The 13,281-nt window shown below is 40.9% G+C and overlaps 1 protein-coding gene across 2 annotated transcripts in view; it reads right to left on the reverse strand.

The window, feature by feature from the left end:
• Positions 1–12,506, reverse strand: part of LOC141574282 (putative ATP-dependent RNA helicase DDX60) — a 103,690-nt gene extending 91,184 nt beyond the window's left edge. For both annotated transcript variants that reach the window (XM_074349052.1, XM_074349050.1), the window contains exons 1-2: positions 12,090–12,506; positions 2,564–2,646 (exon numbers count right to left, since the gene is read on the reverse strand). The gene's annotated coding sequence lies outside the window, so the exon portion shown is untranslated. The remainder of the gene's footprint in view (positions 1–2,563; positions 2,647–12,089) is intronic.
• Between the last annotated feature and the right edge of the window lie 775 nt (positions 12,507–13,281).

The raw sequence follows: 13,281 nt of genomic DNA on the forward strand, positions 1-13,281 counted from the left end.
TCTCTTAAGACAGTGGATCCTTTGAGGTATTTTCAATTACCCTCTCACAGTACCTTTCAAGAGAGTTGGTCAATAGATATTTGTGAAATGACTAAATAGAGTCCCAAACTATTTAACCATTTCAGTATGTATTACAATCTGATTTTGTGATTTGCATTGGTCTTGCCTGTGTATACAAGTAGGGCCAGCTCAGTTCTGCCCTTACCATACTACTATTCTGGTGGGGAGACATACATGCCGATAAACAGGCAGAAGTAAAGAAGATCCTTGTACGATGGAGGTGTTCACCAAGCCCAAGAGGAGACCGGAAGATGCTGCCCCTTAGTTTGCTGGAGAGTGAGGGTGAGCTGATCAGATTGAAGAGGAAAAGAGCTGACATAGGGTCTACACAGCCAAGACAGAGAAGCTCAGACCATCACAGCAGGAATGAACCCAGAAGGACAATTCCAAGAGTAAGAGAACAGGATGGATCAGAAGGTACAGAATTTTATCATGAAAAGACCACTCATCTCTGAGTCTAAAGACCTAATTCTAGTTCCAACTCTGCTACTGAATTACTAGTTTATCTGGGGAAAATTTCTTAAAACTTCTAAAACTGTATAGTATGGCTGGTAAATACGCCTCACAGTGAGGAGTCATTGTCCAAGTTAGGATTTAGTGTCCTGTGTTGAAAAAACAAAAAACAAGACAACAGGTCAAAAATAGTCACTTACGCTTGTGAAATGGAGTCTCCTTAAAACTGAGTTCCCCTGCCAAGTTTGTGATTAACCTCTCTATCCAAAATTTCATTTCCTTCCTTGCGCCTCTGATTTCAATCCTGTGTTAACTGTCAGATGACAAAACTGCTATTGTCGATAACATCATTTCTAAACTCAGCCTGTTCCTCCAGGACCAAAGGAGCTCAGACACCTCCTTGAACCACAGACCACCAAAAACCATAGACATCCTCACTCCTGAAAGTACGACTAAGAAATGCCACGAGATGCGATGCTTAATCTCACCTTCTTTGTTCCTCCCCTTTAAGAACCCTGGACTGTCAGGGTTTGGCTGGCTGCACCACTGGCACACGAGCCCTTTTGCTTGGTCACACTAAGTCCCACATCACCAAACCAAGAGTTCATTATGGCTTCAGTTCTCCCCAAAACAGAACCTTCAACCAGTCAATCAGGAATCACCTAATCAGCACTACTTAGGCCATCTGCCTGATAGGCCCCTACCAGCCCCTAAAGGAAAGTAACTTTGCCATAACCAACCTGCTTTTTCACCTGGTCTAGTTTTCTTGTTCCTGCCCCCTTCTGCCTATAAAAGTCTTTCATTTTGTACAACTAACTCCACAGAGTGCCTTTCTAGCTGCTAGGATTGGATGCTGCCTGACCCTTACCAATTTTTACTCAAATAAACTCTTGAAAACTTTCATATGCCTCAGTTTATCTTTTAACACCTGAATTATTCTCTGCTCCAAACAGTATCCTATGTCTTCTGAAAACGAACAAACAAACAAACAAAAAACAAATGCTCCTTTCTGTACTCTTAATGGTGTGTTTCAAATAGATGTTCCCAACTCTTTAAGAAGGGCCCTTAGCCACTCCTGATGTTATCACCCACGGATCTAGAACACGGACACCAGTTTGGACTTTGTGAGTTTGAGTCCTGGTCTTGCCACTTTCTAACTGCGTGACCTTGGTTAATTTACTTAACCCCTGTTAAGTCTCAGTCTTACATTTAAAGTATACACAGTGAATCAGAGGTAATCTATGTCACTACATGGAAAGCATACAGCAGAGTACTAGAACACAGCAAGTATTTATTAAAAGTCAGCTGTAATTGTTATTTCCTCCTCCTCCTCCTCACCACCATCACCATTTGAGCCAAGGAGCTTGGGGCAGCCAGGCTTCTGGCTGTATGGAGGAAGCCAGTACAAAAGCAGACAGGAAATGGAGAAAGCCCATGATTTCATCATCCCTGAAGCCCAGCCTGACCCCTCAACTGCCCATGCTTAGGTTATATGATCAGAAAAATTCTCCTTTTTGTTGACCTGGTTTGAGTCAGATTTTTGTTACTAGTGATCAGAAGTCCTAACAGAATGAATGCGGAAAGCTTGGAAAGGTTAAAGTTCCATGCAAATCAAGATGTAATTACTTTAAAAATTTTTTAACCCCAAACTTCCATTGCAGTCTTATCGTCCATTACCCTTTTAATGCACACTATGCTCCAGTCATCCATGTCCCTTGTTGCACTTAATCTATTGGTTCCCTTTGTCTGAAATGGTCCACTCTTTTCTGCCTGTTTAAAATTATATCCTTCATTCCACCCATAGATTATATGTCACCACCTCTATGAAATGACACTTCCATTGATCATCTACATCAGAAGTAATCTGTTCCTCCTCTGAACTTCTAAGTTTCTTCGTTGGACCCTGTCAAAATTCATCCTATTTTGCATTTTAGCCATTAGTAGCCAAATCATTTTACATTTGTCTTCTAAGAACACTTTAATTTCTTTGCCTCAGTGTCACAGGAAACCATTGCAAATAACGATAAGAATTAAAAATGAGTGTACTCACAGATATGGGGTAAAAGCTGCGTTGGTATTGTGACCTCCTTATTTTCACTTTTTAAAATATCTTGTGGACACATAAAGTTCAAGCTGCAGCAAAAAAAAAAAAAAAAGAAAGAAAGAAAGATAAAAATTCATGTTAAAATTTCTGTATGTTAAAAAATTTACTTTTTGAAAATTATTCCTCAATATAAAGGGAAAAAGTTCTTTAAGTATGTTTAAAGTGTACAATAGAGTTAAAGTAACAACCTCTCTCCACAGAATTCATCTTAGGTTAGTGGTTCTTCAGTTTTCACATGGCTCATAATCACCTGGAAGGCTTAGTAAAACACATTGCTGGGCTCCACCATCAGATTTTCTGACTCAGTAGATCTAGCGTAGATCTAACTGTGGAGGAGACCAAGAATTTACTTTTCTAACAAGTTCTCAAAAGATGCCAATGCTGCTGGGCCAGGGACCACATTTTCAGACTGTCTTACATAATTTTAATTCAAAGGAAAAATTTAGCCTAAGGAAGACCAAGCTAAGAAATCTGTCTGCTTTACATTGTGGCTCTATTTCTTGTTAAAAGAGCAAAAGCACAGATTAAAAAAGGTAAGTTTTAAATGCCCTCTGTCCCACAATTTATTTTGCCCCTGCCTCCAAAATATATGTCTTTGTTTTCCCCACAATTTCACTGGGATGCTTAAAAATCAGTATTTACTGGTTAAACAGGTATACTCATTTATTGCTGATAGTAGCATAAATAGCTTTTGAAGAGCAATAAAGCAACACATAAAGATGCTCAGATGTTTTAAAAGAATAATTCCACTCTTAGGAATATTAAATAGAAGGAAAAAAGTATGTACACAAAGATGTTAAAGTTTTATCTGTAGCAGCCATAAATTAGAAACTATATGAATGCCCAAATTTAGGGGAACAATTTCATAAATTACAGTACTGGAAAACAATATACTATTATACAACCATTAACATAAAGATTACAAATATAATGTAGAAACGTGAAAAATAATTCTGATTTAATATCAAGTAGAGAATAACACTGAAACTATGTAAAGATGAATTCATATATGGAAGTTAAGCTGCAAAAATTAAAACAGATGTTTTATGGTGGTTGGTGGGCTTTCTTTTTATTTTGTACACCAGTGATAAAGATGTTATCTCTGAGTAGCAACTCTCCTCTAGACTGCTCTGGTATGCTGGGACTGAGACTCTGGGAATCCCATTTGCACTCAGCCAGCTGCTTCCTATTAGACTTTACCACTAGGAGGTGGTAGAGGAAGACCATAAGACTGGAAGATGACAAAGGACTAGGCTTGTTTCTTGTTCTTTTGAGTCATCCGAACGATGGTTCTGAACCCCAGCAACAGCTTTTAGTTCTAGTCTGTAGTTTCCGCACGTGCTCAGAACCAGCCTCATTGCACCCTCTCACAGATGCCACCATCAGATGGCCCACACCCCACCTTCATAGGTCTGCACCCAGTTCCTGAAACTCCTCTAAGGTCTATATTTTAATAATCCCTGTCTCCTTCCTTTGATCCCACCGTCCTAAGAGTATACACATTTACCTGCTGTTACTACCACTAGTATACCTCTACATCCTCACTTTGCCTTTTTGGTTCTCTAATACTTGATTAACAATTCTTTATATTAAACTGCATCAGTTCAAAAAACTGGTGGTCCTTTTGACTGGACCTTGATGGATAAACCTTTTTTCACTATTGTATCATACTGTCTTTCAAATTTAAAAAACATATCAACTCTAAGAGTAGGCTGATACGTGAAAAATAATTGAAAGAAATAACAAATACTTAGCTAAATGCCTTTATTTCCTGGAGAAAATTAATTAAAACTCTGATACTTACATAGTCTTGCTTTATGCCAGATAAATAGTATCAAATAAATAAATGTTGATCTTCCATAGGTTGATTTTAGTATTTACATTCACTCTTAAATTAATGCATAGACCTGATCTGGAACTCCATGAAATAGCACCTAAACACATTTATCTGCAGTTCTGATTCAGTAAGTATTTACAGAGCACCTTCTATGCGCCAAGCTCTGTGCTAAATAATGGGATACAAAGCTCTTACCCACAAGAAAGCTAACAGTTAAAAGACCACATGTTAAATGCAGTGATAGAAATAGGCTTGGGTTGCCATGGGAACAAAAGGCATCTTGCGTATGTTCTGACCACTTTCTCTGCTCCCTATTGCTTCAACAATAGTGGGAAGATTTTAGCCAGAGGAGAAGGGGCCAAAAAAAAAAAAAAAAGAAAAGAAAAAGCATTCTAGGTAAGGGATCCCAAAGGTAAAGGGCATGGAGGTGTGAAAAAGTACAGTATACCTGATCTGTGAATAGTTTCTGGCAGAAACAAGATTGGCAGCAAAGATACGGGCCTGGTTCAGCTGGCCAAAGAATTGAGTCAGTGATGGATTTTTAAAAAATATCTTGATATTTTAAGGACATTTCCTGCCTAGCATGGGTTTTGACAATTGGCACACTGAGAGGATTCTATGGCCTGCTGTCAGCGTAAGTGGGCTATGTCCCTGGTTGGTTCTTAAACTGCCTTTCATCTACCCACTCCTTGATCCATTTTTGCTTGCTCTATATTGATTGCTGCTTGATGGCTGCAAATCCTGTTTACTCTGGCCTTTATACTTTGACATCTCTATTGATTACATTTTCTCTGCCTCAAAACCTTCCCACTTCTTCCCTCCCGTGGCTTGCCTCCTACTCCGTAGTTCTGTGCTTGTTCTAGGCATGACTGCTCCCATTTGATCTATTCAACTTGGTCCCGTTAGACTTTCTTGGTAGTCGACCTCAACAAGCAGCCCTGATGAGTGAAACTCAGAACCCTAGGCTCTCCCTTGATTCCAGAGACCCTGCCCTTCAGGAAACTTGTGGCACAGGGTTAGGTATGAATTTGATAGAGGATTTGAGACTACACAGACCTGAGTTTACATCTCAGGCCCAACACTTACTAGTTTGATAAAGGCAGTGTTCACCAAATACTCTATTTGCAATCCCTTATTTCTAGCCTCCCTTCCAATTAGGTTGATGTCACATGACTAGTTCTGACCAGTGAGAAGCAGTTAAGTGTGCCTTGTCTATTACTTCCACCTTTACTTTCTTGGAAACCTGTTTCAGATGATGTAGGTACAAGGTGCAGAGCCTACGTCATCTTGAGTCTCTTAATAGCTATATTAAGTAGAGCCCCCGACTAACCCACATCAGATATGTAACATGAGTGAGAATAAATAAACACAATAAGCACAATAGAACTTTGTTGTGTTTAACTGTTTTGATTTCAGAGTTAATTCTTCCCACATAATCCTACCTTAATAAATCCATTAATTACATGGTTTTGGACAAGCTATGTAACTTCTTTAGTGTTCAGTTTTCTCATCAGAAAAATAGGGATGATACCTTGCTATGGGATGAATATATCCACCTCAAATTCTTATGTTGAAACCTAATCCCCATTGTGAAGGTATTTGTAGGTGGGGCCTTTGGGAGGTGATTATAAGGATCAGTGCCCTTATGAAAAAGGCCCCAGAGAAGGCCCTCACCCCTTCTGCCATGTGAGGACATGGTGAAAAGAAGGCCGTCTGTGAAGCAGGAAGTGGGTCCTCACCAGACTCCAATCTACTGGCACTTTTATCTTGGGCCTCCAGAACTGTGAGAAATAAATTTCTGTTGTATATAAGTCACCCAGACTATGGTATTCAGTTAGAGCAGCCCAAATGGACTAAGCCTCACGGGGCTGGATAAAGATTAATGAGATAATAGGTCAATGACCAACTATTCCATTACGTGTGTTTCTGTAGCATGAGTTAGTTCATATGTGATTGGTAAAATGGGGAATGATATATAGTACAGAAGTCAGATTGGTCCATGCCCCGTTTTTCCCAGCATAGTGACAGTTTGTCTACTGAGTAACCAGACCTCAATACCAAGTACACTACACAAGAGATGAAGGCTAGAGACAGAACTAAGTCTTGATAAGAGCCTTCCTCAACCATCCTTTGACTTGCCTAGACATCCATCTTCCTGGCGTACGCCAAATTTTTTTCTTCATTCCTCTGAAATCCTTTCCTACTTCTTTGCACTTGATATCCAAATGCTTTTGCTTGCTTAGGTTTCTGGTTGCCCCTGATCTCCACCTGGCCTTCCAAGTTCTGACACAGGACTTACTTTAGGATACTTCCCTGGTACCCACAATTTTATGACCTGGAACTAGGGCCAGGCATCTTGATTATAATCCTAACATAATATTAGATAAGAAACACAGGAGGAACAAGGCAGGGCACAGGTAGGGTGGAGAGTTATTGGATGCAATTCTTAGTGAAGACAGTTGGCTACGTAATTAAGAAGCTCAGAGGGGAAAAAAGGGACTAGAGGTATGACTTGGATGTGGGAGATATTCCTTATGGGAAGTAGTTGAATCCAAGGGTGAAAAAGCAGCTATCCTATGAGATGATAGATGCACAAGAGACAGAGATTTAGGGAACACCAATATTTAAGGGGCAGTGCAGAAAGTATGAGGTCATTTGGACATGATGGAGTCTAGAAATATCAACATTTAGGAAACATTTACAGTTCTAAGTTCTATATCCATATTAAAACAAAGCACACAACCTACTTTCTTAGATTTTATAATATATAGATTTGGGCCAGCATAAATCAACCTGTAAATGAAAAATATATAATGTATTATGAGTTAAACAAAAGTTCCAGAAGGTTCTTTAGGCAGGCTAATTCACAGCCAATTGATTAAAGATTCAAATTAAGAGGCTAAGTAATAGAATGTGTACTTCCCTGGTCTTATCATCAACAGGCATCCTGCTAAGGCACAGACCCACAAATCCCAAAAGATGAGCCCTCAGATCTTCCTAGTACCTTGGGCTTCTAGGACAACAAACACCTCCCGGCATACACTGCCTTTAGACATCTTAAGGACAAAGCAGGCATAAAACCTTGGCACCGCTGTCTTTTATACTTGAAAATTCTGGGAGGAAAAAAGGGATATGCCAGAGAACTTGAATTCAAATATCCCAGTATTCAAAAATGAGTGTCATCTCTACTGGGAGGTACAGGCTAGCTAGTTTGAGATTAATCCATGAAAAGGTACTAGAAGCAATCACTAAAGATGAATTATGAACATTTAGATCATGAATTAGCAACATGACTTCATTAACAAAGCATAGCAAGCAAATCTCATTAGGTTTCTGGTAGGAAACCAAACTAATAACTCAGAGGATTGACACAGACATCATGTACGGAGCATTCAGAACATTATCCCATGTTAGGGTGATACCAATTGTCTTGGTTTGCTCAGGACTGAGGGGGTCTGAAAAGACATAGGAATTCCTGTTTTAAAATCAAGAAAGTTCCAGGCAAACCAAGACAAGTTGGTCACCCTACGACAATGCTCTTGTGGATAAAGTACTCAACTATGGCCTAGAGGATTCTCTTATGAGGGCAAAACCAATACTTAAATAATTAAAACTTATAAGTATTGATTATTTGTTCCCATTCAGTGGGGAAGTTATCTCTAGTGGTATGCCACAGAGCTCTTTCCTTCACTATATGCTGCTGAACAGCATTATCTATGACATGAATGAAGTCACAGTAGGAATTTTTATCAAAATAATAGACACAAACATAGGGGATTCTGTATTCATCTATGTATATAGCAAATGTTTACTAAGCATCTATTATGATCTGAGCACTTTTTTAGGTTTTAGATACAGCAGAGAACAAGGCAAAGATCCTACCCTTGTGGTAGACAAATAAAAATATAATAGGAGAGTGATGTCAGCATCATGGTGATTTGGCATATTCCCTTCTTCTCTCCCCTTCAATCTATAACCAGTAAAACATCTATAATTCAACAAAGGTGCCTCTCCCAGAACACCAGGACGCCAGAGAATTCCACACATCTGTACACCTAAAGGCAGGTGGACTACAGTACGACGAGCAGGCAGGACTGGGGGCACAGTGGAGGAGGTGCCACCACCCTGGATCCCCAGCCATGGCAGCTGAGCTCATAGCCCCAGAGAACCTAGTAGCAACAGGGAAAGGAGCGTACAGGACACCAGCCTCCCAGCACTCACAGCCACAGGCAGACAGCAGCAGCAGCAAGGCCTGTGACCCTCCCTATCCATCTACAGGGCTGCCTGAGACTCTACCCACTGCCTCCACTCAGCAGCGGTGCCTGCAAACCCAACAATCCTGATCATGGCAGAGATACCCGTGATCCGGCCCTCTCCCTCCCTCCTACCTACCCTCACTGCAGCAGAGCCTACAGCCCACGAGACCCCAGACACAGAGGAGTCCACCATCCCAGTGCCCCAGGGGGCAACACCAGCAACATTTGGAGCAGCAAGGCACCAAGGACCCCAGAGGCACAAGCAGTGTCAAGGAGGGCACCAGGTAACACCACTGACACGGGTGGTGGAGGGCAGGAAGTGATGACTCTCAAATATAACCAGAATCAACTCAGGCAAGACAAACCAAAACTTGTGCCAGGGTGCCACCTACTTGAAAACAAACAAAGAAAAAAGCCTCTAATTACTAACCTGTTGAATCAATAAAATCAAGTTTAAAAAAAGAAAAAAAAAAAAAAACAGCTTTACCTAAGAAAGGTGTTCACTACCTCAAATGTACCAGCAGAGAAAAAACTCATCAAGTACCATGAAGAACCATGGTAACACGGTATCACTAAAAGAAAAAGACAATTCTCCAGAAACCAGACTTAAAGTCATGGAATACTGCAATCTAACTGGTAGAGAATTCAAAATCGTTGTCATGAGAAAAGAATTCAAAGTAGTTGTCACGAAGAAACTCAAGGCACTTTAAGAAAACTCAGAAAGGCATTCAACAAGAGGAAGAAAATGAATGAACAGAAGGAATACTTTGTCAAAGAGATTGAAACTCTAAAAAAGAATCAAACAAGAATTCTGAAGCTGAAGAGCTCCATAAGTAAGATGAAGAATGCATTAAAAGCGCTGGAAATAGAGCAGACTATATGGAAGAGCATGAAGAAAGAAATCTAGAAACGATACATGTAGAAGAGGAGAAAGAATCAAGGACCAAAAGGAGGAGGAGGCAGAGGCAAAGAAGGAGGCAATGGGGAAGGAGAAGAAATCCTATGTAAGACCTGAAGCCATAAAACTTCTAGAAGAAAACATTGGCGGTTTGCTATTTGACATTGGGCTTAGTAGTATCTTTCTGGATATGTCTCCTCAGACAAGGGAAACAAAAGAAAATTAACGGGCACATCAAACTAGTAAGATTCTACCACAGCAAAGGAAACTATCATCAAAATGAAAAGACAACCTACCAAATGGGAAAATATATGCATATCATATTGCAATAAGGGGTTAGTATCTAAAATACATAAAGAACTAATAAAACTTAATAAACCAAACCCAATTTTAAAACTAAGTAGAGGAGCTAAATAGACATTTTTCCAAAGAAGACATACAGATGACCAACAGGCACATGAAGAGATGTTCAATATTACTAAGTATTAGGGAAATGCAAGTCAAAACCATAATGAGATATTACCTCATACCTATCAGAATGGCTATTATCAAAAAAGTAAGAAGTAAGTGTTGGAGAGGGTGTGGAGAAAAGGGAACCCTAATACACTTTTGGTGGGAATGTAAATGGGTGCAGCCACTACAGGAAACAGTATGGAGGTTCCTCAAAAAATTAAGAACAGAACTGCCATATGATCCAGCTATTCTACTTCCGGGTACTGATCCAAAGAACATGAAAACATTAACTTGAAAAGATACATGCACCCCAATGTTCATCCCAGCACTATTTACAATAGCTGAGATATGGAAACAATCTTAAGTGTCCATAGACAGATGAATGGATAAAGAAGATGTGGTGTATTTTAATACAATGGAATACTACCCAGCCATAAAAATGATGAAATCTTGCCATTTGTGACAACATGGATGGACCTTGAGGGTATTATGCTAAGCGAAATAAATCAGATGGAGAAAGATAAATACCATACGATTTCACTCATGTGTGGAATATAAAAAAACAAACAAAATGCCCCAAATAAATGAACAAATCAAACCAAATAACAACACACAGATACAGAGAACAGAGGACTGGTTATCACAGGTAAAGGGGTTTGATTGTACAGTAATGGATAGAAAAACTAAACTTTTGGTAGTGAACATGCTGTAGTGTACACAGAAGTCAAAATATAATATTGTGCACATGAAACTTATATAATGTTATAAGCCAATAAAAAATAAATATATATATACATACATACACATATATTCGTATGTATGGATACATATATATGTAGTCAGGAAGTGAGAAGATCTAGGAAAAAAATTCATCTGCTTAAGAGACTAGAGACTGGGAAAAAAAAAAAAAAAGACTAGAGACTGGCTGGGAAGGTAGGTGATTAAGGAAGGATTCTTCCTGGAGGTGACATGTGAACAGAGAGATGACTGAAGTGCAAAAACCATGGAAAGAACTGAAAACTAAGAAAACTTCAGACCCTGAAACAGGAATGAGACTTGCCCCAGGTTTCAACATACTCTACCTCAAAATAAACAATATTTTAAGAGCTTTATTTAGTAGTTTAAAACTTTCTTTCTACATCAAAGAGGACATAACCAAGATTGCATGCTGTCTCCACAGTCTAAAACGACGGTATCATTTTAATAGGAACGGAAGAGACGCCTGAGACAAGATAATGGTGAGTCTCGGTTGTGAGTGTCGAGAACGGTCTGGTCAGATCCCCTTACCTGGTAAGGAGAGGTGGAAGCAGACTGTGGTTCGTCCTGGAACCCAGAGTTGAGGGGGGACAGGACCCGCTGTGGGATTAAGGGCGCGCAAGCCTAAGCCCCAGGTGGGGAGTGAGAGGCTAATGGCAAAGGGTGATTATATTGCTGAAAGTGGGAGGGTGGAAATCAGAGAACAGCTGAAACATCAAGTTCCTGAAAGCTGTCAAAAGCAACAGAAAACGGGGGCTTAAACAGAGAACAGGCAAAGAAGACCCCCTCAAGCAACACTTTGCAGAGTTCTTTGGTCTTTAATACTGCCAAGTGTGAGGCGAGGAGGGGGCTGTTAAAGGTTCTGAGCTATTGCTTACAATCAAAGAAACCAACCTACCAAAGAATTTCAAAAGAGCTATGTATTGAAAGGTACTCTTTTAGAAAGTTGCTTGGATGTGAAGCCTCCCGGTAACCATGCAGAGGAGGGTTTATCTCCTTCCTCAGCCCCTTAGCCCAGGCCTTGTCCTAGAGGCCTTCCAGAAAAGGCGTTTCAAATCTGATTAGTCAGATTCCAGCCCAATAATTAGCCCACTATTGTCAGATGTTTCTATCAGTTATCTAGTGCTGTAAAACAAACTGCCTCAAATCAGGGTGGCCTAAATGCCACTCCCGATGCTCCGGCTCAGTGATTCGGTCTGGACTCATTTGGGCATTGCTTCTGCGGCCCTTGCTCCTCAGAGGGACGGGATGGTCCATTACGGCTTCACTCACCTGTCTGGCGGCTCCTGTTGTTTGCAAGCTTGGCTTCTCTCTCCTCGGCATGTCCTATCATCCACAAGGAGGCTGGCCTGACTTCTTCACACGACCATCTCAGGGCTCCAAGGGAGCGGAAGAAACTACAAAGCCTCCTGCCGCCTCAGCTCCAGAGCGCATACAACGCGCGCCGGCCGCCCTGGGTTGGTCAGAGCAAGTCAGGCCGGCCCAGACAGAAGAGCGGGCGAAATCCAGTCCACTCCGTGCTGCAGGGAGCAGCCAAGTCATGTCCAAAAGGAAGGGACTATTATGAGCAACTTGGCAAACGATCTACTGCAGGGTGAGAGGTCACTTCTCTTCGACTTCCTCCGTCAAAGGGGCGAAGCAAGATGATCTGATTCCAGGCTCCTTCCTCTCTCCCACCTCCCTCCAGAACTCTCCTGCAGGAAATGGCGCAGGCTGCTTTGTTTTCCCCATCACACCCTCCTACGACGCAGCTGTTGGGCCTAGTGGAGGCGTTCTCCTCCTCCCACAGTAGTCCCTGCCCAATCAAGAGCTCCCGTCATTTAGAGGGCCTGGAGGCCTGAGATTCCAGGGGGAAATAAGAGACAGGTGTTCCTGCACTACTTATGGAAGCCAGCTTTGGGGGAGCAACATTTATCCAATGAACAAAAAGATGATCTTTTGATAGTCTTCTTTTTTGTTCTCTTGAGCATAGTTTCCTTAGGAACCTCACGGAAGAGGGAATGATCCAATTACAAGTGAAGCCAGAATTCTAGTTTTTCTAGTCTCCTTGGCTACAATGCCATCTAATGGAAATAAGGCCTCACCCTTATTCTTTACAAATAAAAAAATGAAGCCTCCCTTGTGAAGACTTCCCTGAGCATCCCCTCTCCCCACTTAAGCCTACACCCCGCCTGCTGTCTCTGTACCATATGCACATATTATATATACTTCAATGTACTTGTTTCTTTTAAGTGTCTGTCCTGCCCCACCCCCGAGGGAGGTTCGTGCACATCTTTGTAACGTTAGCTACACCGTGACTGGCACAGGTAGGAATTCTGTAAGTGTCTGTGAAATTGAATTGAATTGATTATAACAGTGAATAAAAATTCCAGATCTTCAAAACTACAAACTAATAGATATGCTAATGCAGCTCAGAGCAGCTCCACGGGCAAAGGGCATTTAAGCAGTATCTCTGGCATTATAT

This window comes from Camelus bactrianus, chromosome 20, assembly GCF_048773025.1.
Source record: "Camelus bactrianus isolate YW-2024 breed Bactrian camel chromosome 20, ASM4877302v1, whole genome shotgun sequence".
In the NCBI taxonomy this organism is placed as follows: Eukaryota; Metazoa; Chordata; class Mammalia; order Artiodactyla; family Camelidae; genus Camelus; species Camelus bactrianus.